The sequence below is a fragment of the Pan troglodytes genome, chromosome 2, assembly GCF_028858775.2.
Source record: "Pan troglodytes isolate AG18354 chromosome 2, NHGRI_mPanTro3-v2.0_pri, whole genome shotgun sequence".
Lineage (NCBI taxonomy): Eukaryota > Metazoa > Chordata > Mammalia > Primates > Hominidae > Pan > Pan troglodytes.
This window is the reverse complement of record NC_086015.1, coordinates 157,575,248-157,598,376: the sequence shown is the minus strand read 5'-3', so window position 1 is coordinate 157,598,376 and position 23,129 is coordinate 157,575,248. Positions and strand designations below refer to the sequence as shown.

Here is a 23,129-nt window from a genome sequence, read left to right as displayed (position 1 = left end):
GAGGAGTAGAAGACAGAGAATTCTAGATGCAACCCATGTATGTTCTTGTCTAAGTCATTTAAATACAAGAAGGTAGAAAACAGGGTGAGTTGTATCTCTTCTTCTAATCATGTCTGTTCCTAAAATATACAAGCACCACATTTCCTTGAACAAAAACATCTGATGACTAGTTCTGAGAGATACAAACAAACATAACAAGAGGATTTTATAAAATTGAAACTGTCAGATAAAACACAGGCTATTTAATTAAAGTACTTGGCAATCGGTGATGAAAGCTCCTGGGTTCCTTTTAAAATCTTCCAAGTGCTTTTTGATGTAAATTTCATCAGCCACTGCCCCAGTATGGGCCCCTGGTAGTAAAGAATGTGTATGTTCATCTTTGCATTGATTCCATTTTAGTAGCCTGATTGCTTATCTTGTGTTCCCTGCTCTTTCAGGGATCAATGAGCTTTTCAGTTCTTATCCTACCTGATATCTAAGCAGCATTTAACACTGTTCTACTCCATCCTTGACTTCCATGACATGACACATTCCTGACAATCCTCCTACCTCTTTGGCCCACTTTTTCTCAGCCTCCTTTATTGTCTCCTTTATCTCTGCCCATTCTTTAAATGTCCATGTTCCTTAATACCCTCTTCTCATTTCACACAAAATCCTGATTCAATTTTATTTCAAATATATACCCAAATATTTACTGAAATATATATTCCAGAAAAAATATCTCCTGAGCACCATGCCCTAGACCCAATCTCCTGCTACTGAATTTCTAAAATTGGACATCCAATTTCACCTCAATTTTAGCTTTACAACACTGAATTTATTATCTTCTCCTGAACCCACTATCCCATCCTCCCAAACTTGCTTCTCTTCTGTGTTTCCTGTCTCTGAAAATAATACCATCATCATTCAGTTGCCCAAGCCACGTACTTGGTCTACATTCTTAACTCCTCTTTCTCTGCCACAACTCACATCAAAGCAGTGACCAAATCCTACAACCTAAATATGTCTTGATATACCAATATCTCATTATAGCCACTATTTCTCATCTATCCTCATCACCATTCTCTCTCCATGACCTCCATACTGGTCTTCTGGCCTCTAGGTTTGAACCCCTTGCTCTGGTTTGAAAATAATGATGTCCCCTTCAAAATTCATGTTGAAACTTAATCCCCAATACAACCATAGCAGTAACCTTTGGAAGGTGAGGCATTGGTATATCTACTTTATGACCTTGCAGCGGCATGGCAAGGGAGACAGGATCTTACAGGATTTTACAAATTTTGTTTACAAGGAATTGGAATTGGGAGCATAGGTAAGGTCTGCTGATCACAGAAAAACCGGTTTTTAACATTCCTTTTAGTTTTGGAGGGGGGAAGGGAGAGAGGGAGCGAGGACACAGGGAAGTTTACAACAAAATTTTCACTGTTAATAGCTTTCTTGGGAAGAAAACACACACACAAATTCTGATGTTAGGAATATTTTAAGCATATGTCTTCAATATTATTCATCCAGGACCAAAGTAAGTCCTGATGCCGGAAAGGAGTGAGTTTCACAGCTTTCTGAGCCCCTACTTGACCCAGGAAGCCCAGCTGGAACCTCCTCTCAGTCTCCCCTCTAGACAGGACACCCCAACTGCTGTTGGGAACTGGGCGGCAGTCATTCTGGCTACTTTCTGCTGATGAGGGGCGAAGAAGGGGCCCTGCAGTTTTGGTGTCCTCCAGAGGGGAACTTTTTAGGCTAGTCAGAGACCAGTATGTCGATCCAGGGGTCCTTGGTAGATGCCGTGAGTTGAGCTCATTTGAGGTTCCATTTGTAAGACCATTTGTAGCTTGATGGCCTCGATCCTGAGGAAACAAATTTGACAAGGAGGTTAAAAATGCAAGGCCCAAAAACGAGTAGGATGACTGTCGCAGGGCCTAGAAAGGGGAGGAGCCGAGGTATCCATTGGTTAAACATATTCAAGGGCCCTGAGTGTTCAAGCTCCTTTTTTCTACTTTCTATTTGTTCTCTTATTTCTTTGACCTTTTCAGTAATGATTCCTGACTGGTTAACAAAATAGCAACATTCTTTTCCTAAGAAGAGGCAAGTTCCTCCTCTTTTAGCTGTTAATAAGTCTAGGGCTCTCCGGTTTTGAAGGACTACTGCAGCTAGAGAATTAAGCTGGCTTTGTAGGGTCACTAGGGAGTTGGCAATTCATTCCATGTCATCATTTAATTTTAGTGATAATTTATAATAAATTGGTGGTGGAGGTTATGCCTCCAATTCCAGTCCCAAGCCTGCCCAGTATTCCGACTCCTACAATAAAAGGGACAATAAGGGCTCACGTGTGGCGAGATTGGGGTATAAGGAGACTTTGTAACTCTTGTTCAGTATATATGGACATGGGAGGTGCTAGAAAGGAGAGAAAGCATTGTTCTTTCAGAGTGCCATTTAGGCATCAATAGGCTGTGTTATTATCGATGAAAAAAATGCCTGAAGTTAGACAAGTGAAACCTGAGGTCTTGCACTAGTCTCTGCTGACCATTTGTTTTTTGTATTCCTAGCATTCAGTTATTGCAAGGACTGTTACATTTTCTTACTAAACCTTTAGCTTTTAAATGTCTAACAATATCCTGTAATACTTTGAGAGCTTTAGGCCTTAAGGTATATTGCCTTTAATAAGGAAAAGTGGTGGGGTCTTTTAGCTTGATTTGGACTGGATGGGCATTCTTTGCCTTTCCAAATTGTCGTTTTAAGGCCCATACCTCAAAGTTGATTCCTTCTTCAATTAGGGACAACAAATAGGTAATTTGTTCCCCATATTCCTGTAGATAATGGCCCCAGCTTTGGCTAATATGTCCCTCCCTAATAAGGGTGTGGGACTTTTGGGCATAACAAGAAAGGCATGTGAAAAGAACAAAGTCTCCTAATGGCAGCTGAGGAGGCAAGAGAAATACCTGGTTACAGGCTGTCTTAAGATTCCTCGGATAGTAATGGACTTTGAGGACAGTCGTTCAGGGCAGGAGATTAAAACTGAGAAGACCACACCAGTGTCCAGGAGGAAGTCCACTTCTTGGACCTCAACAGTCAACCTTACCCGGGGCTCTGTGTGGGTGATGGCATGAGCTGGCACTTGCCCCAGGCACCTTCAGTCCTGTTGCTGAATCATCTGGTTGGGTGCCTCTGGTCCAGAGGGCCTTCATCCTCTGGAGCAGTGCACCTTCCAAACCTTCCTTTCAAACCTTCCTTGGCATATTGGACATGGGCGAGGGGACAGTTTGTTTTTTGTTGCACAATTTTTCTTAAAGTGTCCTTGCAAACTGCACTGATAACAAGCCCTACTAAGCGATTGGCCTGCTCTTCTCTTGGTTCCCTCTGAGCCACCAAGGTCTGCCTGTCTGAGGGCCATGTCTAAGGCTGCAGCCTTTATCTTATCTTGCTTGTCCCTTTCGGCCTGTTCCTCTTGGTCCCTGTTATAGAATACCAAGGTTGCCAGGTTTAATAATGTCTCCAAATTTTGTTCTGGGCCTAAAGCAGACTATGTCAGACACTGATTGGGTGATAAATTTATCCTTTAAAATAAGTTGACCTTCTACAGAATGGAGTTAGAGAGGTGTGCTTTCTTAGGGCCTCCCTTAGCCTTTCTAGAAAAGCGGAGGGGTTTTTCTCTTTTTCCTGTGTAATTGTGGATAGCATTGAATAGTTGATAGGCTTTTTCCTAGTCTTCCTCAACCCTTCTAAAATGCAAGTTAGCAAATGCCTGCGGCTCCAATCTCCATGATCTGAGTCAGTATCCCAATAAGGGTCTACAGTGGGGGCTGCCTGTTGCCCTGTGGGGAATTTTTCCCTCTCCTCCGGGGTCATTCGATCGTTTACCTGGCTAAAGTACCACAGATCCCCAAATTGCCGGGCTACAGCTAAAGCTGCTTCTTTTTCAGTAGGACTTAAGGTCTGATCAAGAAGCAACATGATATCTCTCCATGTTAGATCAAAGGACTGCCCCAATCCTTGCAGGACATCTATATAGTTATAAGGATCATTTGAGAATTTCCCTAAATCTGCCTTTATTTGTTTTAAATCTGAGAGTGAGAAGGGGGCATGCACGTGAATGGGCCCAAATTCTCCTCCTTGTAAAGGACATAGTCCCTTGTAAGGGAGATAGTTTGGGTGCCTGGCTCACGGAGTTTACGTTCTCTTTCTGGTGTGCCTTTAACACTTCGGTGGGACCGGATGGAGGAGAGTCAGTTGGGGAGGAGAGTGGGGCTGAGGGAAGAGGCCCTGAGTGTGAAGGCAACTGTGGGCCTCTGTCATTTGGGCAAAGCTTGCAGGCTTGGCACAGGGCAGTATTGTCACGAAGGGCAAAGAAAACCTGTACATAAGGGACTTTACTAAATTTACCTTTCTGTTTACAGAAAAGATCTAGCTGTAGAAGGGTGTTATAATTAATACTTTCCTCAGAGGGTCAAGTTTCTCCATTTTGTAAGGAATACTGTGGCAAGGCAGTGGTACAGAAGAAAATCAGCCACTTCTTTTTTAAGGTTTCAGGGTCGAATTTGTCCCATCTTAAGGGAGTGTCCAGTTTTGAAGGCATGGTGCCCATTTGGAATTTTAAACACAGGGATTCCCACACCCCTGGTTAGTCTTGGGACTCGTCTTCCCTATGGCATCCCCCGAGGGTCAGGTCCAGTTGTGCTCAAGGCTCATGGCTGCTTTTCCTGAGCCCTCCATGTACCGGATTTAACCATGCTTACCAGCGGGATGGAAACTTCCCTTGCCCCTGCTGTGCGCCCATTGACCACTAAATGGGGCACAAGGACTGTTGGATTTATTGTGATCCTTCTGCCAATGCATTCTACCTGTTCCAGGGTGGCAAGGCCCGGGTCTGGGGCACCACTTATGCTTGCATGCTAAGGCCCAATTTACGTGGGCCTGGCCATAAAACTGTCCTGCAAGGAGGAATCTCTGAATTAGCAACAGGAGTCTTAGTAAGCATAAAGGGGTGGTAGATGTCTTCTAGGCCAGGGCTGAGAGAACAGCTGCTGTACTCTAGCCTTCTGTCCCCACTTGCCATCAAAGGAGTAAGCCCCTCTCTTAAGGCAGTACCAGTATCCTGTGTCCCAACTGACTATATTTTCTTCCTTCCAATACCAACTATTGAATGGTTGAAATAGCAATTCAACGGCTCTAAGAGCTGTACCCATGCACCACAGATTGTACTTGAGAGGCCCTAAGGAAGGGGAAAACCTGTGTGGGAAGCAATGGAGGAAATGCCTTAAGGTTTTTACTATTCACATGAAAATTACAGGCCTGTCTTTAAATTGTCCTGATGTGGGGGACCATACCCTATGGTGGGGAACTGGCCCTTTAAAATAGCCATCGAACAATGATACCTGCCTAAACCCTGGAAGGTACCATGAACAGGGATCCTCTGGGCACCACCCCAAAAATTTAAGACTTCTAAATAGGGAATCTTGATCCTGCCTAGTGGGAATAACCTTGCTTGCAAGATGAGGAAAGAAGTCTAGCCAGTGGACATTGGGACCCAGGAGACAGGGGTCAGAAGATGTGGTGGTCTTACGCTCAGTAAACCTTGCAGGGGGAGCCTCTGGCGGGGCCATGGTCTCAACCAGGAAATCTGGAAGACTAGAATGTCTACTGATAACTCCCGGGTGTACTTCGGGACCACCACAGAAAGTGAAAGAGTAGGAACTGGGTCCAAACTAACCAACGTTCCCAGCCCTGGAGGGTCGGGGGTTGTTAGAGAGCCCTTTTCCAGACAGCCTGACACCCGTGTCTTTAGTCCGGCGGCCGCACTAATCGCCTTTAAGTGGCTGACAGGTGCCCAGTTTAGCCTCTGAATTCTAAGGAAAGACAGGACAGAATAGCAAGCGAAAGAGGTCTAATCGTACTCACCACGTGAGGATCGAGATGCCTTTCCTGGAGATCCTCCTGGCTGGCTCGCCAAAATGTAATGCCAAAGGTTCTTGCCTTAGCCATGCCAAAGATTTGGTGGGGCGGCCGCCCATGGTGAGAGAGAGACATGGATCAGACCAAGAGAAAAAAAGCTGTAAGTTTTATTGAGCAGAGTGACAGTACAAAGCTTCCACAGCATGGAAGGGGTCCCAAGTGGGTAGCCAGTGTTAGATTTTTCAATTACATTTTAAACTCTTTAAGGAGGGAAATACGTGCAGTGGGAAGATGTTACCAGAGCGAGAAACAAAGACAATTAACATGTCTCAGATCTTGAGGAGAACCGGAATTGTAACTTAAGTTTATCTACTTTATGACCTTGCAGTGGCATGGCAAAGGAGACAGGATCTCACAGGACTTTACAAACTGTGTTTACAAGGAATTGGAATTGGAAGCATAGATAAGGTCTGCTGATCACAGAAAAACTGGCTTTTAACATTCCTTTTAGTTTCAGGGGAGGGGGAAGGGAGAGAGGGAGAGAGGACACAGGGAAGCTTACAACAAAATTTTCGCTGTTTATAGCTTTCTTGGGGAAGAAAACAGAGGCACAAATTCTGATGTTAGGAATATTTTCAGCATATATCTTCAATATTATTCATCCAAGACCAAAGTAAGTCCTGATGCAGGAAAGGAGTGAGTTTCACAGCTTTCTGAGCCCCTACTTGACCCAGGAAGCTCAGCTGGGACCTCCTCTCAGAAGCAGCGTGTAGTCTCCACCAGACACCAATCCTGCCAGAGCCTTGATCTTGAACTTTCCAGCCTCCAGAACAGTGAGCAATACATTTCTGTTCTTTATCCAGTCTCAGGTATTTTATTAAAGCAGCACAAATGAACTAAGATGGAAATTTGTTGACAATAAAACCAAACTCTGCAAAATATTTAAAGAGGTTTATTCTGAGCCAATATGAGTGACCATGTCCTGGGGAACAGTTTCAAGAAATCCTGAGAAAGTGTGCCCAAGGTGGTGAAGTTACTGTTTGGTTTTACAGATTTTAGAGAGACAGAAGCCACAGACAAAGATATAAATCAATACATGTAAGGTATACCTTGATTTGGCCCAGAAAGACAGGACATCTCAATGCCAGGGCTTATAGGTCATAGGTAGATTCAAAGATGTTCTGACTGGCAATTGGTTGAAAGGAGTTAAGCTTTACCTAAAGACTTAAAGTCTGTAGAAAGACATTCTTGAGTTAACATAAGGGGAGTTGTGGAGACCAAAAACAGATGAAGCTTTATAGGTAACAGCCATCACAGAGAATAGATGTAAATGTCTCTTTTTGGACCTTAAAAGGTGTTAGACTCTTAGTTAATCTTTCCTAAATCAGGGAAAGTCCTGGCTGCATTAATGGAGATTGTCTACAGACGCAAATTTCCCCCACCAAAGGCAGCTTTGCAGGGCCATTTTAAATTATGTCACAGAAATGTATTTTGGAGTAAAGTATTTTGATTTCCTTCAGGGTCTGCTATCTGTCATGTAATGCTGTACCAGAGTAGGTTCTAATATGATATCTTAATGCCTCAAGGAGATCAGTCTTATGATCTCTATTTTAATGTCAATGCTGGTCAGTTGTGCCTAAACTCCAACAGGAAGAGAGTATAACAAGGAGTGTCTGACCTCCCTTTTTGTCATGGCTGAGAATTCAGTTTTTCAGGTTTCTCTGGGGGTCTGTTTGGCCCAAAGAGGGTCCAGTCATTTGGTTGAGGGCCTAGGATTTTATTTTTGGCTTACAGATTGGTACCATAAGTAAGGTATTGTTATAACAAATACCTGAAAATATGGAAACAGCTTTGGAAATAGATAATGGGTAGAGGCTTGACCAGTTTTAAAGTGCGTGCTAGAAAAAGCCTAGATTGCTGTGAATGGAGCATTAAGGGCAATTCTGGTGAGGTCTCAGAAGAGAAAAGCAGTATAAAAGCTTCAGTGTTAGATATTATCCAAGTGGTCATGAACAGACTGTGGGTAGAAATATGGATAGAAAAGAGCATTTTGAAGACATCTTAGATGGAAATAAGGCATGTCTTATTGGAAGCTGGAGGAAAGGTCATCTTTGTTACAAAGTGGCAAAGAACTGCCTGAATTATGTTCATGTCCTAATCCTTTGTGGAAGGCAAAATTTAAGGGCCATGAACTAAGACATTTGGTGGAAGAAATCTCTAGGCAAAGTGTTCAGGGTGGTGCATGGCTTTTCTTAACCGCTTATAGTGAAGTGTGAGAAGAGAAAAAATGCTCGAGATTGAATTTACAGTCAAAAGTAGAGCAGAAGGTAAAGATTTGAAAAAATTTCAGCTTGGTTATATAAAGAACCAAGGAGGGAAAACTGAGGATGTGGCCAAGCTACTCATTGATAAGGAAATTAGTATGAATAGAGGGAAGCCAGATGCTATTGATCAAAACAATGGAAGAATAACTCTGAAGGCATTTTGGAGATCTTTGAGACTGCCACTCCCATCACAGGCCAAGAATGCCAGAGACTTGAAGGCAGAAGTTTCAAAGGAGGGGCCCAGGGTACCTGTGGAACCTTGGGGTTTGCTGCCCAGGGTCACCTCAAGTCTCTCCTCCCCCATACTCTGGTGAACTGCTCCCAGCTGTGGGGTTAAAAGGTATCAACATTCATCATTGAAGTGGTGCTAAGATTGCAAGCATGCAAAGTACACAAGCTGTGGAGGCATTGCTACCTCCACCTAGATTTCAAAGGATGACTCAGAGAGTCTCAGGTGGCCAGGCAAAGAAATGCCACAGGAGCAGGGTGGCTGCAGAGAGTCTCCAGTAGAGCAATGCCTAACAGAGTCATGGGGTGGGGACACTGCAAAAAGTCCCCACCAGGGCAATGCCTAGCAGGTCTGTGAAGGTGGGGCCACCACAGAGTCTCTACTTAATCAATGTCTCATGAAGCTGTGGGAGTAAGGCTGCCCTGAAACTCCAGAACTCCAGAACTGCCAGAGTGCAATCCCACCTTGCAGGCACCTGACTCCAACTCATGAGAACTGCTGCATGAGCAGCATCCAGCAAAGCCATGGGGGTGGGATCCCCCAGGGCCTTTGGAGCCCAACTTCAGTCTCAGTAAGTCTGTAAGACAGGAGATAGAGCTGAAGAAGATTATTCTCAAGACTTGATATTCAACGTTGTTTTCCCTTTTAGGTTTTGGACTTACTTGAAACATATTACTTCTTTCTTCTTGCCTATTTCTCCCTTTTGAGATGAAAATGTCTGTGTCATGCCTATCTCACCATTGTATTTTGAAAGTAGATAATTTGTTTGATTTCACAGGCTCATAGCTAGAGAGTAATTTGCCTGAGATGATTTATACCTTGAGTCCCACTCACATCTGATTTAGATGATATTTAGATAAGACTTTGGACTTAGACTTTAAAGTTGATTCTGAAACAAGTTAAGACTTTTGGGGGCTATTGGGATGGAATGATGTATTTCGTATGCGAGAAAAACATGAATTTTGAGGATCCAAGAGTGGAATGCTATGGTTTAAATCATGATGTCTTCTCCAAAACTCATGTTGTAACTTAATGCCCAATGCAGTAGTATTAAGAAGTATGACTTTTGAAAGGTGATTAGACCTGTGGGTTCTGCCCTCATGAATGGGATTGTTGCAGCTTTTTTACTCCCATAGTTCAGCAAGCAGGAGGGAGTGGCACCCAGTGGCTTCGCTTCTTCACTCCCATACCTTGATTAGTAGGAGGGAGTGGTGCCCAGCAGCTTCGCTTCTTCTCTCCCATTGTTCCATGAGAGGGAGAGAGAGTTACAGCTCTTTTATTCCTGCTGCCCACAGCTCAGCACAGCTTCCACTCCTGCATTTCAGTGAGTTCCAGGTTCTTGTCCCACAACCAAGAGGAATAAGGTACATGAACACTGGAGAGTGAGTAAGGCAGAGTAGAATTTTATTGAGCCACAGAAAGAAAGCTGTCAGTGGGAGGGGGACCCAAAAGTGGGTTGTCATCTGGGAGGCTGAGTCTGGGGTTTTTATGGGCTTAAAATAGGGGAATGCACGCTGATTTGTCCATGGCTGGTCTTGGAAAAAGCACCTTTGGATTGAAAAGGCATCATTCAGAAGGAACCAATCAAGAGAGACTGGGCAAGACAGGGATGGAAGTTCTCACTCCTGTCATGGACTCTATCCAGAATTGGCAGCTTGGTTTTCAGGTTTTAGACTGTCCTTGGCTTGAAGGTTGGATTTCACTGGGGACTTGTCCCTGTCTGCCTAAGGAATTTGTCTGTTTCCTGTCACTATCAGGATTAACATCCTTATAAATGGGCTCAAGGTTGAAGAGAGCACCCTCTTCCCTGTCATTTTTGCTATGAGAGGACACAGTGTTTGTCCCTCTGGAGGCTGCAGCAATGGGACAGCATCTTAGAAGCAGAGAGCACCCCTCACCAAACACTAATGCTGGAACCTTGATCTTGAACTTCCTAGCCTCCAGAACCAGGAGGCCAATTATTCAAGACTGAATAATTTGTAAATTATTCAGTTTGTAGTATTTTGTTATAGCAGCAAAAGTGTACTGAGACAACCCTCTGATCTACACATCACAGCCCGGAATAAATTTGCAAAAATATAATTTTTCTCCTGTCAATTTTATGCTTAGAACACTTTGGTAGTTCCTTTCGCCTTAAGGACAAGGTTAAAACTCCTTAATGTGGCTTCAGTGATTGGTTCCTGTGGTTTCATCTCTCCTCAACCTCCCCTTGAACTATTTGCTTCAGTTTCTAACCTATTAATTTTATTTCCTTGAATATGCCATGCTCTTTCTTTCTACGAGACCTTTGCACCCTCTACCCAGATCCTTCTTAGAGGAGTCTTCAAAGATTATCTGCTAATGTGTATTTTCAAGTGATCTCATGTGTAATCATTTTCCAATGGAATATCTCTAAATAGCCCTGATATTTCTGCACTGAATCCTTAATATTGATCATTGATACCTGGATGGATCCAGGTTATATAGGACTTGAATAGTGTTTGTTTGGGAAAAACAACTGTAAGAAAAAGTATGCAAATCATGAATACAAAATTAGATACAAAAATGAATATTTATTTATAATAAAAAAATAATAAGTGTATTGGTGCCTTGGAGATTCAGACACACATTGTCTGAGATCTCTTTAGGCCATTTCCCAGATACACTTACAAAGAATGCATTCTGATTGCAACCTGGCTTCCACTCTTCACTCAGGGCACTGCCACTTTCAACAATAATCAGCATTCAGAGTGGCCCATGCATGTGATTAGCTGTGGAACTTAAGCTTCATTAGCTTCATGATAAATGTTTCTTCCCCCTGAAGTTTTGATATTTTTAATAGTTTTTAAGTGTTTCAGCTAACAAAAATGCTTATTGGCTTCCTTAGTTGTAATTCTGACTAAAACTTGGGAAACAGGAGAATATGGAAAACTAGCAAGATATTTCTCCATGTCTTTTTTGGGGTGACAGTAAATTAACCAAGAAAGTGTTTGCTCCCTGTGACATCACAGCTCTGTCTTTTTTTTTTTTTTTTTTTTTTTGTTGAGACGGAGTCTTGCTCTGTCACCCAGGCTGGAGTGCAGTGGCATGATCTCGGCTCACTGCAAGCTCCGCCTCCCAGGTTCACAGCATTCTCCTGCCTCAGCCTCCCGAGTAGCTGGGACTACAGACGCCCGCCACCACGCCCGGCTAATTTTTTGTATTTTTAGTAGAGACGGGGTTTCACCGTGTTAGCCAGGATGGTCTCGATCTCCTGACCTCATGATCCACCTGTCTTTTTTAGGATATTCTAAGTCAGTAGTTCTCAGATCTGGCTATATATGAAAATCATCTGGAGAACTCTTCACAAATATAAATTTTGGCTTCCAATTCTAAACTACTAAATTAAAATTTCTGAAAGTAGAGACTATAAATGTATCTTTTTAATAAGCTCTGCTTGTATTTGTGTGTGGTCAGTTCAGCACCAATCTAAGACTGGCATTTGTAAACAACACGTCTAAAGAATAAAGATTAGAGGTCTGGACCCTGGAAGAACAAATAGGTTCAATCAGTGCATTTAATGTTCCTCAAATACTTTTATAATAAAGGGAATTATTGGTTCTAAGAAGCTGGATACCCAGATTCCTAGACTTCCACATTAGGATGGCCAATTTATTCTGAAACCCTAACAAGTTTTGATAGAGAAAAGAAAAAAAGCACCCCGTACTGGTCCAAAATTTTTGAAAACAAAAGCTTTGGAGCATCACAAATTTTCACCCTGTAAAATTAAAATATACATTAGTGCATATGATTGTCCTATCCACTATATAAATAATGAATGTGAATTAAAACCAAAACTGAGAAAAAATTTAAATGCAAATATCTTAGTAATTCCATCAATTGAAAAAGCACTATCAATCAGGTTACAAAGAAACATCTAGATTTTATTAGGACACGTACTTTTATGTATTCCTGATGTTGTTGTTAAAATGTGTATGCTATTCTCTCCCCAGGAATAAGAAGACTAGTTGAATATGCCATTTTCACTTTCACAGAACTCATTTCCTCTGAAGGCAAGTGTCTAATTTCTGAAAAGTGTGCATATGAGTGATGTTCTATGTATAACTTCATCATTAGCATTCTTTTTATTTGAGATTCAATAATACCACTAGAATTTTCAGTTAATTTTTTCTAAAGAATCTTTGTAATAATGTACTTTAAAAAGAATTGCTTTAGTATCTGCTGTGTGGGATGGGAAGATTTTGGAGACTTTGTCTTCTAAATCAGTTTTAGAAAAGAATTTTCCGTATACTATATTCTGTAGCTATGTAGGTAGTGGGAAGAAAGAATACTTAAAAGTGGAAGAAAGAACAGAGCAGTCTTTTCATACTCCTTTAAGACTTGAAATTTTACTTTGTATTTTCTTCAAAAGAGAAATTAGTTGTGTTCAGTTTTGTCTTAAGAATAATTACTTTATTGTTTTTAATAAAAATAGCTTATGCTCATTATTTGTAAAATTCAAGCAGTACAGAAAACTACCAAGAAGAGAGAGGCATCTAACCTAAAATTATACTACCTAGAAATTACTATAGGTCTCTATGCACATATGCAGAGAGAATAATGAATGGATGTTTGGATGGACAGATGGATAATCATTTTGTATCTCCGATCCCTGGAGTAGTATCTGCCTCATATTAAGTACTCAATAAAAATATAGTGAATGAATAAATTGAATTGTACTATCTATTTTTTTCTAGTGCCATACTGCCCAGATTGGAATTCCAGTTCTACCACTTATTGGCTGTTTGACCTTGAAAAACATACTTAACATCTGTGCATCTCAATGTTCTCATCTGTAAAATGGGGATAATCGTAATACACACCTTCATCAAGGACATTCTTAAGTGAAATTGTTGGTTTATTTTTTACTCTACATGTGGAGTGATTAGATATACAGTGGCTACCAAGAAAATGTGGTGCCACAGCCTTGATTCTTGTTAAACTGCCAGCAGTTTTACCCACCATTGCTTTAGTACCTTCAGTAAAAATGTTACCATGGTGAAAATGATAAATAAAACCTTAGTATAGTCATTAAAATAGCTTGGGCCATACAGACCCCCTGAAACTGTTTGTAAGATGGGTTTTGACCACACATCCCCTGAAACTGCTTGCAGCCCTCATTTTGAGAATCATTACTTTAAACCATCTCTTACCAAAATGGAATTCATTCATAGCCAGAATTCTCAGATTTTTTCAAATCGTCTTCTTTCTGGGCAACTGCTTACAGAAGTGGATGAATCTTTTGTTTCTGTTTGGTGGCCAGCACTCTTAGAAGCTTTTGCATGAGACTGGACCCTTTCCTTGTTTGGTTGCTCCTGGTGAATCTGTGACTGTTGTCTTTCTTCATTTTACTGGATGAGAGAGATTCTGTGATTGGACTACCTTCCACCACCTTCATCCATAAATGTTTTTGGGTTTTTGAATTAATTAAAATCATCATATTTTTCTTCATTATTTTAGTTAGGTTTTCTCTTCCATTGATTAGGAATTTGTATCTATTAAGGTTTAGTCCAAGGAGCAAAAACACTATGGGTGTTATGGGATAAGATACTTCGTTTAGAATTGTGGAGAAAGCTGGAGAAGAAGAGGACTTGAAGAGAAGTTTGAGGATCAGAGACAGAGTTACCACTCAGTCAGCTTGAGAAACCAAGTATGTCTAGCCAACAAAGTAGGACCACAAAGGGGAAATTTGTGGAGAGGTCTATGAAAAGCTGTTGCCTCTGAATAACCACGACCTCTGTGGGCCCATAGCCAAGCATCTGGGGTGGATTGGAGGCTCTGTTGGTCAACAATACCAGTAGTCAAGAAAAGCTAGATGTGGAGCAGAAGTGAGTGATGACAAGCTGGCCCCTCTCTGGTACCCTTTCTTCTGTCTGTCTCTGATTCTGCCTATGAGAAGATTTTTCAAATGGTTATGGCCATTGCTTTTTCCACCTTCCAAATAGCATGTAACTTCCTTTCTTGGCCAACTTCAATCTGCAGGGATACAAGTAAGAGACATATGGAAAATGTAATTAATTCCCAGCTTAGCTTCACTGACAAGAATACAAACTACCAGAGTATAATGCCATGTTATGTTTTTAAGGCATAAATATTAAACTTATCAAATTATTTTCTAGATAAGAAGTATCACAGAATTTTCTAAAGAATGTCCCTTATTTTGCACAAAAAAAAACTGAGAAGAAAATTCCATTGATTTAAATAATGCATACTACCCGTATAGGCTCTATGGAGTTAAATGATTTTTTTCACAAGGGTTAAAATTATTAATATTATAGTGATATAGAAGTCATCCTTAATTTTCTATGACCTAAGGCACTTCTTGGTGCATGTTCTTTAGATATATTTCAATAGCAAAATGAAGCAGTAATGTATTATTTCTATCACCAGAAAAGAGTTAACTATGCATTATATATACAAACACCCATGCACAAATACATAAGACATGCACATCCCTGTATATGACCATATCTACAGGATTTTACATGGTCTCTTACCTGTATTCGAGCTTAATAAGTGTTTCCTATTGAAAGAGGGTATAAATTAGAAGTGTATAAGCATCATTAAATCATCCTTACAGGTTTCTTTCTAGTTCATAAAGGTCTATGAAACTCATAAACATGGATTTATAATCTGCTTTCTTTTCGTTCTTGTTGTATCTTCCCACCTCAGACATTTTCATTGTAGGCTGCGTAGTGGCTTTGATTTCATATATTTTGGAAGGATAAAAATATTCCTTCAACAACAATGCTTTATTGATAAATAAAGTTTCTTTTCAAGCATCTTGGATCTGTAATTTCTTTGGGGAAGTTTTTAAAGGTTTGGTGATTTTAATTTTTTTTAGAAGAGCTTTTATACTTAGATATTTTTCAAGGAAAAAAAGTGATTTCATTGAGGCTACTTTGCCAAAATAGCCATAGAATGTTGGAATAGGAAGAGATAAGAGATACTTTGGGGTTTATTTAGCCCAACGTCTTTCTTTTATTTTTATTTTTATTTTTTCTTATACTATAAGTTTTAGGGCACATGTGCACAATGTGCAGGTTAGTTACATATGTATACATGTGACATGTTGGTGTGCTGCACCCATTAACTCGTCATTTAACATTAGGTATATCTCCTAATGCTATCCCTCCCCCCACCCCCCACCCCACAACAGGCCCCAGTGTGTGATGTTCCCCTTCCTGTGTCCATGTGTTCTCATTGTTCCATTCCCACCTATGAGTGAGAACATGCGGTGTTTGGTTTTTTGTCCTTGTGATAGTTTGCTGAGAATGATGGTTTCCAGCTTCATCCATGTCCATACAAAGGACATGAACTCATCATTTTTTATGGCTGCATAGTATTCCATGGTGTATATGTGCCACATTTTCTTAATCCAGTCTATCACTGTTGGACATTTGGGTTGGTTCCAAGTCTTTGCTATTGTGAAAAGTGCCGCAATAAACATACGTGTGCATGTGTCTTTATAGCAGCATGATTTATAATCCTTTGGGTGTATACCCAGTAATGGGATGGCTGGGTCAAATGGTATTTCTAGTTCTAGATGCCTGAGCCATCGCCACACTGACTTCCACAATGGTTGAACTAGTTTACAGTCCCACCAACAGTGTATAAGTGTTCCTATTTCTCCACATCCTCTCTAGCACCTGTTGTTTCCTGACTTTTTAATGATCGCCATTCTAACTGGTGTGAGATGGTATCTCATTGTGGTTTTGATTTTCATTTCTCTGATGGGCAGTGATGATGAGCATTTTTTCATGTGTCCTTTGGCTGTGTCTTTTTGATGGGGTTGGTTGTTTTTTTCTTGTAAATTTGTTTGAGTTCATTGTAGATTCTGGATATTAGCCCTTTGTCAGATGAGTAGATTGCAAAAATTTTCTCCCATTTTGGAGGTTGCCTGTTCACTCTGATGGTAGTTTCTTTTGCTGTGCAGAAGCTCTTTAGTTTAATTAGATCCCATTTGTCAATTTTGGCTTTTGTTGCCATTTGTTTTGGTGTTTTAGACATGAAGTCCTTGCCCATGCCTATGTCCTGAATGGTAATGCCTAGGTTTTCTTCTAGGGTTTTTATGGTTTCAGGTCTAACATTTAAGTCTTTAATCCATCTTGAATTAAGTTTTGTATAAGGTGTAAGGAAGGGATCCAGTTTCAGCTTTCTACATAGGGCTAGCCAGTTTTCCCAGCACTATTTATTAAATAGGGAATCCTTTCCCCATTTCTTGTTTTTGTCAGATTTGTCAAAGATCAGATGGCTGTAGATAGGCGGCATTATTTCTGAGGGCTCTGTTCTGTTCCATTGGTCTATATCTCTGTTTTGGTACCAGTACCATGCTGTTTTGGTTACTGTAGCCTTGTAGTATAGTTTGAAGTCAGGTAGTGTGATGCCTCCAGCTTTGTTCTTTTGGCTTAGGATTGACTTGGCGATGCGGGCCCTTTTTTGGTTCCATATGAACTTTAAAGTAGTTTTTTCCAATTCTGTGAAGAAAGTCATTGGTAGCTTGATGGGGATGGCATTGAATCTATAAATTACCTTGGGCAGTATGGCCATTTTCACAATATTGATTCTTCCTACCCATGAGCATGGAATGTTCGTCCATTTGTTTGTGTCCTCTTTTATTTCATTGAGCAGTGGTTTGTAGTTCTCCTTGAAAAGGTCCTTCACATCCCTTGTAAGTTGGATTCCTAGGTATTTTATTCTCTTTGAAGCTGTTGTGAATGGGAGTTCACTCATGATTTGGCTCTCTGTTTGTCTGTTATTGGTGTATAAGAATGCTTGTGATTTTTGCACATTGATTTTGTATCCTCAGACTTTGCTGAAGTTGCTTATCAGCTTAAGGAGATTTTGGGCTGAGACGATGGGGATTTCTAGATATACAATCATGTCATCTGCAAACAGGGACAATTTGACTTCCTCTTTTCCTAATTGAATACCCTTTATTTCCTTCTCCTGCCTGATTGCCCTGGCCAGAACTTCCAACACTATGTTGAATAGGAGTGGTGAGACAGGGCATCCCTGTCTTGTGCCAGTTTTCAAAGGGAATGCTTCCAGTTTTTGCCTATTCAGTATGATATTGGCTGTGGGTTTGTCATAGATAGCTCTTATTATTTTGAGATACGTCCCATCAATACCTAATTTATTGAGTTTTTAGCATGAAGGGTTGTTGAATTTTGTCAAAGGCCTTTTCTGCATCTATTGAGATAATCATGTGGTTTTTGTCTTTGGTTCTGTTTAGATGCTGGATTATGTTTATTGATTTGCGTATGTTGAACCAGCCTTGCATCCCAGGGATGAAGCCCACTTGATCATGGTGGATAAGCTTTTTGATGTGCTGCTGGATTCGGTTTGCCAGTATTTTATTGAGGATTTTTGCACCAATGTTCATCAGGGTTATTGGCCTAAAATTCTCTTTTTTTGTTGTGTCTCTGCCAGGCTTTGGTATCAGGATGATGCTGGCCTCATAAAATGAGTTAGGGCGGATTCCCTCTTTTTCTATTGATTGGAATAGTTTCAGAAGGAATGGTACCAGCTCCTCCTTGTACACCTGGTAGAATTCAGCTTTGAATCCATCTGGTCCTGGACTTTTTTTTATTGGTAAGCTATTAATTATTGCCACAATTTCAGAGCCTGTTACTGGTCTATTCAGAGATTCACCTTCTTCCTGGTTTAGTCTTAGGAGGGTGTATGTGTCCAGGAATTTATCCATTTCTTCTAGATTTTCTAGTTTATTTGCATAGAGGTGTTTATAGTATTCTCTGATGGTAGTTTGTATTTCTGTGGGATCGGTGGTGATATCCCATTTATCATTTTTTATTGTGTCTATTTGATTCTTCTCTCTTTTCTTCTTTATTAGTCTTGCCAGTGGTCTATTAATTTTGTTGGTCTTTTCAAAAAGCCAGCTCCTGGATTCATTGATTTTTTGAAGGGTTTTTTGTGTCTCTATTTCCTTCAGTTCCGCTCTGATCTTAGTTATTTCTTGCCTTCTGCTAGCTTTTAAATGTGTTTGCTCTTGCTTCTCTAGTTCTTTTAATTGTGATGTTAGGGTGTCAATTTGAGATCTTTCCTGCTTTCTCTTGTGGGCATTTAGTGCTATAAATTTCCCTCTATACACTGCTTTGAATGTGTCCCAGAGATTCTGGTATGTTGTGTCTTTGTTCTCATTGGTTTCAAAGAACATCTTTATTTCTGCCTTCATTTCATTATGTACCCAGTAGTCATTCAGGAGCAGGTTGTTCAGTTTCCATGTAGTTGAGCAGTTTTGAGTGAGTTCCTTAATCCTGAGTTCTAGTTTGATTGCACTGTGGTCTGAGAGACAGTTTGTTATAATTTCTGTTCTTTTACATTTGCTGAGGAGTGCTTTACTTCCAACTATGTGGTCAATTTTGGAATAAGTGTGGCGTGGTGCTGAGAAGAATGTATATTCTGTTGATTTGGGGTGGAGAGTTCTGTAGATGTCTATTAGGTCTGCTTGGTGCAGAGCTGAGTTCAATTCCTGGATATCCTTGTTAACTTTTGTCTCGTTGATCTGTCTAATGTTGACAGTGTGGTGTTAAAATCTCCCATTATTATTGTGTGGGAGTCTAAGTCTCTTTGTAGGTCTCTAAGGACTTACTTTATGAATCTGGGTGCTCCTGTATTGGGTGCATATATATTTAGGATAGTTAGCTCTTCTTGTTGAATTGATCCCTTTACCATTATGTAATGGCCTTCTTTGTCTCTTTTGATCTTTGTTGGTATAAAGTTTGTTTTATCAGAGACTAGGATTGCAACCCCTGCCTTTTTTTGTTTTCCATTTGCTTGGTAGATCTTCCTCCATCCCTTTATTTTGAGCCTATGTGTGTCTCTGCATGTGAGATGGGTCTCCTGAATACAGCACACTGATGAGTCTTGACTGTTTATCCAATTTGCCAGTCTGTGTCTTTTAATTGGAGCATTTAGCCCATTTACATTTAAGGTCAATGTCGTTATGTGTGAATTTGATCCTGTCATTATGATGTTAGCTGGTTATTTTGCTCGTTAGTTGATGCAGTTTCTTCCTAGCCTCGATGGTCTTTACAATTTGGCATGTTTATGCAGTGGCTGGCACTGGTTATTCCTTTCCATGTTTAGTGCTTCCTTCCAGGGGCTCTTGTAAGGCAGGCCTGGTGGTGACAAAATCTCTCAGCATTTGCTTGTCTGTAAAGGATTTTATTTCTCCTTCACTTATGAAGCTTAGTTTGGCTGGATATGAAATTCTGGGTTGAAAATTCTTTTCTTTAAGAATGTTGAATATTGGCCCCCACTCTCTTCTGGCTTGTAGAGTTTCTACTGAGAGGTCAGCTGTTAATCTGATGGGCTTCCCTTTGTGGGTAACCTGACCTTTCTCTTTAGCTGCCCTTAACATTTTTTCCTTCATTTCAACTTTGGTGAATCTGACAATTATGTATCTTGGAGTTGCTCTTCTCGAGGAGTATCTTTGTGGCGTTCTCTATATTTCCTGAATTTGAATGTTGGCTGCCTTACTAGATTGGGGAAGTTCTCCTGGATAATATCCTGCAGAGTGTTTTCCAACTTGGTTCCATTCTCCCTGTCACTTTCAGGTACACCAATCAGACATAGATTTGGTCTTTTCGCATAGTCCCATATTTCTTGGAGGCTTTGTTTGTTTCTTTTTATTCTTTTTTCTCTAAACTTCTCTTCTTGCTTCATTTCATTCATTTGATCTTCCATTACTGACACCCTTTCTTCCGGTTGATTGAATCGGCTACTGAGGCTTGTATATACGTCATGCAGTTCTCGTGCCTTGGTTTACAGCTCCATCAGGTCCTTTAAGGACGTCTCTGCATTGGTTATTCTAGTTAGCCATTCATCTAATTTTTTTTCAAGGTTTTTAACTTCTTTGCCATGGGTTCGAGCTTCCTCCTTTAGCTCGGAGTAGTTTGTTCGTCTGAAGCCTTCTTCTCTCAACTTGTCAGAGTCATTCTCCATCCAGCTTTGTTCTGTTGCTGCTGAGGAGCTGTGTGCCTTTGGAGGAGAAGAGGCACTCTGATTTTTAGAGTTTCCAGTTTTTCTGCTCTGTTTTTTCCCCATCTTTGTGGTTTTATCTACCTTTGGTCTTTGATAATGGTGATGTACAGATGGGGTTTTGGTGTGGATGTCCTTTCTGTTTGTTAGTTTTCCTTCTAACAGTGAGGACCCTCAACTGCAGGTCTGTTGGAGTTTGCTGGAGGTCCACTCCAGACTCTATTTGCCTGGGTATCAGCAGCGGAGGCTGCAGAACAGCAGATATTGGTGAGCAGCAAAAGTTGCTGCGTGATTGTTCCTCTGGAAGTTTTGTCTCAGAGGGGTACCCAGCCATGTGAGGTGTCAGTCTGCCCCTACGGGGGGGTGCCTCCCAGTTACGCTGCTCAGGGGTCAGGGACCCACTTGAGGAGGCAGTCTGTCCATTCTCAGATCTCAAGCTGTGTGCTGGGAGAACCACTACTCTCTTCAAAGCTGTCAGACACAGACATTTAATTCTGCAGAGGATTCTGCTTCCTTTTGTTTGGCTATTCCCTGCCCCCAGAGGTGGAGTCTACAGAGGCAGGCAGGCCTCCTTGAGTTGCAGTGGGCTCCACCCAGTTCGAGCTTCCTGGCCGCTTTGTTTACCTACTCAAGCCTGGGCAATGGTGGGCGCCCCTCCCCCAGCATCACTGCCACCTTGCAGTTTGATCTCAGACTGCTGTGCTAGCAATGGCAAGGCTCCATGGGCATAGGACCCTTCGAGCCATGCACGGGATATAATCTCTTGGTGTGCCATTTGCTAAGACCGTTGGAAAAGCACAGTATTAGGGTGGGAGTGACCCAATTTTCCAGGTGCCATCTGTCACCCCTTTCTTTGACTAGGAAAGAGAATTCCCTGACCCCTTGCACTTCCCAGGTGAGGCAATGCCTCACCCTGCTTTGGCTCACGCTCGGTGCGCTGCACCCACTGTCCTGTACCCACTTTCCGACACTCCCCAGTGAGATGAACCCGGTACGTCAGTTGGAAATGCAGAAATCACCCGTCTTCTTCGTCACTCATGCTGGGAGCTCTAGACTGAAGCTGTTCCTATTCAGCCATCCTGGCTCCAACCTCCCAACTTCTTTATAGATAATGAAACAAAGATCTTTAATGAATACACTACTTGTTCAGGGTCATACAACTATTTAGTGGCAGAACAAGTGCTGTCTTTCATGGTCTCCTGAATGTCAATAAAATGCTCTGTTTTTTTTTGTTTTGTTTTGTTTTGTTTGAGACAGAGTCTTGCTCTGTCACCCAGGCTGGAGTGCAGTGGTGCTCACTGCAACCTCTGCCTCCAGGGTTCAAACTATTCTCATGCCTCAGCCTCCCAAATTGCTGGGATTAGAGGCATATGCCACCATACCTGGCTAATTTTTTTGTAATTTTTGTAGATTGACGTTTCTCCATATTGGCCAGGCTGGTCTCAAACTCCTGGCCTTAAGTGATCTTCCTGCCTTGACCTCTCAAAGTGCTGGGATTGGAGACATGGGGCACCATTCCTCGCCAAAATGCTCTTTTCTTAAGAATACTTCATTGAGGAATATTTTACATAGCCTGTGATATAATTTGGTTATGTGCCCCCACCCAAATCTCACCTTGAATCATAATCCCCATAATACCCATGTGTCAAGGGAGGGACCAGGTGGAGGTAATTGAATCATGTGGGTGGTTCCTCCATACTGTTCTCATGATCATGAGTGAGTTCTCACAAGATCTGATGATTTTATAAGCATCTGGCATTTCCCTTGCTCTCACTTATTTCTCTTTCCTGCTGCCATGTAAGACATGCATGCCTGTTTCACCTTCTGCCATAAGTTTCCTGAGGCCTCCCTTGCCATGCAGAACTGTGAGTCAATTAAACCTCTTTTCTTCATAAATTATCCAGTCTCAGGTATGTCTTCATAGCAGCGTGAAAATGGACTAACATAGCCCGTAAGTCATCCACTTCAAGTGAGCAAGTCAATGATTTCTAGTAAGTTTACCAAGTTGTACAAACATCACCATAAATCAGTTTTAGAACATTTCATCACACCAGTAAGGTCCCAAGTGCTCATTTACTCTTATTCCCTGTCACTAGCCTCCTCTACCCTAGGACACTGCCTACTCTATTTGCCTCTTTAAATTTGCTTTTTAGTTTGATGCTCTTTGTATCCCAATATGATGTTTGACGAAAGTATTCTTGTCTTCCATACTTACATGAATATCATCAATGTAAACTTTAACACCTTTTCTGGAGTATAGCAACCTTACAAAAACATTGTATTTATCCTTTGAAACTGTCTTACGAATGAAAATATATCATTTCTGACCTAATTCTGGTGAATTAGGTATGAGAATTTTTTTTCTTGCAAACATTTTTTGTAGGATATTCCTAACATCCAATTGAATGAGTGCTTATCATTAGGATATAAAAAATTATTTCATTTCTTAGGATTCATTTATTCCTGATGAAATTTTATTTTCTTGTTAAATTAGAATCAGTGTATGCTTTCTTTCAAGCTAGTTTATCCTCTTTTATTTTGTTAGAAAAACAGAAATAAAGGATAAAATATGGAAATAAATTTGGATACATATCATATCTGATTTGAAATGCCATTTTAAGAGATAAAACTAGAGGTTTCATTTCTATTAGAACAGAGAATGAAAAACC

At 41.0% G+C, this 23,129-nt stretch overlaps 1 protein-coding gene across 1 annotated transcript in view; it reads left to right on the top strand.

Moving 5' to 3' along the window:
• GPR149 (G protein-coupled receptor 149) overlaps positions 1 to 23,129 on the top strand; it is a 100,377-nt gene that overhangs the window by 56,472 nt on the left and 20,776 nt on the right. The window lies entirely within an intron of this gene.